Source organism: Globicephala melas, chromosome X (assembly GCF_963455315.2).
Source record: "Globicephala melas chromosome X, mGloMel1.2, whole genome shotgun sequence".
NCBI lineage: Eukaryota > Metazoa > Chordata > Mammalia > Artiodactyla > Delphinidae > Globicephala > Globicephala melas.
This window is the reverse complement of record NC_083335.1, coordinates 37,685,806-37,690,325: the sequence shown is the minus strand read 5'-3', so window position 1 is coordinate 37,690,325 and position 4,520 is coordinate 37,685,806.

The window sequence follows — 4,520 nt, the reverse complement described above, 5'->3', positions numbered from 1 at the left end:
GAAACAGCCTAAATGTCCGTCGACAGATGAATGGATAAAGAAGGTATGGTACATATATACAATGGAATACTACTCAGCCATAAAATAGAACGAAATGATGCCATTTGCAGCAACGTGGAAGCAACCAGAGATTATCATACTAAGTGAAGTAAGTCAGACACAGAAAGACAAATAGCATATGATATGACTTGTATGTGGAATCTAAAATATGACACAAATGAACCTATCTGAGAAACTGAAACAGAATCACGGACATAGAGAACAGATTGATGGTTACCAAGGGGGTGGGGATTGGGAGAGGGATGGCGTGGGAGGTTGGGGTGAGCAGATGTGAGCTTTTATATATAGAATGGATACACAACAAGGTCCTACTCTACAGCATAGAGAACTATATTCAGTATCCTGTGATAAACCATAATGGAAAAGAATATATAAAAAAGAATGCATATATATGTATAACGGTATCACTTTGCAGTACAGCAGTAATTAACACAATATTGTAAATCAACTATACTGCAATAAAAAAAGAAAAAAACCCAAAATACCAACAAGCAAATAAACAAATAAATAGCTACTCGTGGCAGGTCACCACCGTACTGGACAGTGCAGGTATAGGAAATGCAGAATGGCAAGAATACAAAAGTAATCTTGAAAAAGGAAGACATAGGTTACCACACTTCGAACTTATTATGAAATTCTAGGAATTAAGCCATGGGGTACTGGTCAAGGAGAGACTAATTAACCAATGGAATATTACAGAGAATATAGAATCTATCTATCTATCTATCTATCAATCTATACACATACTGGTTCATCACACAGGGCAAAAAATGTGTGTGTGTGCATATACATATATGATAAGTCACCTGATTTATGACAAATGTGACACTTAAGTACAGTGAGGAGACAATGGTCTTTTTTTGTCAGTTGGATATCCACTTGAAAAAAATGAATCGACCTTTTTTCAAACTAGGAACAAAAATCAATTGGATATGGTTTGCAGATATAAATGTGAAAGGTAAAAAATAATTTAAAGCAAACATAGGGAACGTCTTCATGATTTTGAAGTAGGCAACATTTTCTTTTTAACAGGTCACACCAGAAATAAAATACTAACAATAAAGAAAAAAGACTATGTAAAACTTAAGAGCATTTGTTCATCAAAAGGCACCATTAAGAAAGAGAAAAGGCAGTCCACAGATTGGGACTATTTGTTTGCCATACATGTATCCAGTAAAGGAATTGTATCCAGAATACATTAAAAATTCCTACAAATCAAGAAGTAAAGGCAAACAACCCAACAGAAAAAATGGGAAAAGACAAACAGGTACTTCAGAAAAACTGGCTAATACCAATGACTAATAAACAAATGAAGGGGTCTCAACCTCGTAATTCATGAAGGTCAGGGAAATGAACATTGAAGCCATATTGTGATGCTTTTACTTTCACACCTGAATAGGTAAAATGAAAACTGATAGAAACATCATGTCTTTGTGAGGACGTGGAGCAACTGATGCAAGTGAAAACTGGTACATCCACTTTGGAAATTTATTTGCCAACTTCAATATATGTGAATTTATGCATAACCTATGATGCAACAATTTCACTCCTAGCTATTTACCCAAGAGAATTATATACATATGTGCACCAGAACACCTGTATAAGAGTGTTCACAGCAGCACTCTTCACAGTAGGCAAAATGTTTTTTAACTCCCCAAACGCATATGAAAACTAGAGTTGCTAGATAAATGGTGGTATATTCATATCAGAGAATAACATGGAGCAATGAAAATGAACAATCTACAACCACTCACACAAAAAATTAGATGAGTCTTTCAAAAGCAAAAGAAGTCAGTCCCAAAAGAGTGTATAGTAAAAGCCCCTTTGTGTAAAGCTCAAAAACAGGGAAAACTAATCTGTGAGGATAGAAGTCAGATTAGTGTTCACTCTCGGGACATGTAGTGACTTGAAGCAGACACGAGGGGATTTTAGGATGTGGCAATGTGCTGCTTCCTATTCTGAGGGCTATTATATGGGTGTGTTCAGGTTGTGAGTGCTCATAAGACTCAAAAGAGACTCTCCCAATTGTGAAGAGCCCTTTGTAGAGTTGTAACAGTAGGAAGATGACACCAAAACCACCCACAGACTTCCAGTTTTTCCCCATATTATACTGCAGAAGCAATATATAATCCCAGGGGGAAAAGTAATCAAAACCTTGATGAGGGACTTAAGGGTAGTAGGGGTCTGAGAGCATCTGTGTCTCAAGACTACAGTATTGAGTATCCAGGGGAAAAGGCTAATGAGATCTGGAGACTTATGGTGTAATTATTATTGCCAACTGAATTTAGCTGTTGACACTGTAGCTCTGGCTATTCCAGACCTTGGGCTTAAATGCACAATTACCATGTTGCACCTGGGGGACTCAGATTTTCCTGCTACTTGCCACCAGTGGGTAGGCTGACATATGGAACAAGTCACTCTGTTGATCCTATCATAATGGTAGGCCCCAATAAAGAAGAGTTGGCAATGGTTGTTTGCTCACTTGCATGAAAGCCAAGGGGTGGCTCCTTAATCCTGATAAGATATAGAGACCAGCCACTCAAGTCAAATTCTTGAGATCCACGTGGGCTGACCAATCTCCAAGATAGGAAAGGAAGTGTCATTCACTCTATGGCTCACTACTCCCTAAAAAGAAGTCCAGCGCTTAATTTGAGTGTTTGACTATTAAGAGACAATATGTCTCACCTAGACAGTTTGTTGTACCCTACGTCTATGTTGAAGAGAAAATCTAGCAAATGTAGCTTGGTACAGGAGTAGCAGGCAGCTGGGATAGTGCAACAGGCTATCTCAGCAGCCCTACGTTTGATGCCTGTAAAACCCCAAGGGTCCCCTGGAATTGTAGGTGTCTGCTACTGATAACTAGGCTATTTTGAGCTTCTAGCAAGGGAGACCACCTCCACCTGGCAGTGCCTCTTGGAGTCCTGAACTTGATGCCTCCCTGAGAGGGCCATCCACTGCACCCTTTCTGAGCAACAGCTGCTAACCTGCTACTGGACATTTGTGGAGAATGAGAGCCTTAGTCAGGACTGCCAGGGAACAGCACGTCCAGACATCCCTACCTTGAGTTTGTTCCACTCAGATCCTCACAACAAGGTTGGAAAGGTACAACAATCTTTTCTTATTAAATGAAATGTTGTATTTGAGAGAGGGGCAGGTCTGGTCCTATAGCTGTGTCTTGCTTATTTGAAAAGGCTGTGGCTACCTATTTAGGGGCCATTTCACCTCTGTTTGCTCAACTACAAGGGAAGTCTTTTGCTACCTGGTGACCACACTTCCAAGAAGTCCCCAAGGATGCTTGGTGTTGGCTTACTGGTGTCTTGGCCACAATAAAAGCTTACAGTGTCCCCGGGCTTCAGCACTCCTTTAGCCTCAATGACAATCATAAAGGACCCACTGCAGTGAGGACCAGTCAGCACCATGGGCTAAATTAAAAGCTGCCCTCCTTGCCCTAGACAATGCTCCTAAGGGGCAGGCATGCTGTATTTTCACTGGCTCTTGGGCTCTAGCTAACAGCCTAGTTGTCTCTTGGAGTTCATGGGGGATGATTGATTGTCAGACTGGGCAAGTGGCCCTGCTACCAGAATCGAATGAGCTCAAAAGGCCTCCATCTGGGTTACCTGCCAGCAGGTGACAGGACTTTGAGCTCTGCCCACGCCTGGCAAAGAGACTACTTCCACCCTCTGCTGCCATCCGGTGGCTACTTCTGGTGTCAAATAACCTTTGAAACCTATTCTGGCTACGAAGTTGCCATTCCTGTGTGAGCAGCAGATTCTGGCAGCACCAGGGCGACACTTGAATCTAAGTTCCGCCACGCTTTTGGCCACCTGTAATCTTTCAGTGCGAGCCATTCATGATGAAGGAGACTCAAGCAAGACCGCCAGAGCACCCCGGAAGTGCCGTGGTGTGTGCCAATGAAGAATACCTTTCTGGTTCTCACTCCAAACAGAATACAGCTCTTTTTGACCAACCCGTTATTCTCCGTAATGACTTGAGAGAAGCTGATTCCATGGAGAGAACCAGCAGCCAGACAGAACTGGAGGAGCACATTTAGAGAGACAAGAGCTGTTCACGATTTACAGCCTTGGTCAACATTCTCAAGAGCATATTGGATGGAAGCAAAACCTCTAGGATAAATCAAATAATAACGGCTGAAATTTCAAGGACTAAAAAAACAGGCAGAGATGGGCATGACACTTCATAGGTATTCCACACCCCTTTTCATACTCTGGTGGCTGGCATGATCAAGAAGTAGAGTGGATTTTCAAAGCTTTGACTATAAAAGATTGCTGGACAGGCCGTGCTGCCAGAATAATCACTGCCAGACTAGACATCACAGTCAGACTATAGGGTCACTATATGAGGCTGTTCCCAGCAAGGGAATATTCCCTTTCATTCATTCTTTCTTCCTTTCTTTTTGTATTTTGGCTGCGCCTTGACGCTTGTGCGATCTTAGTTCCCCA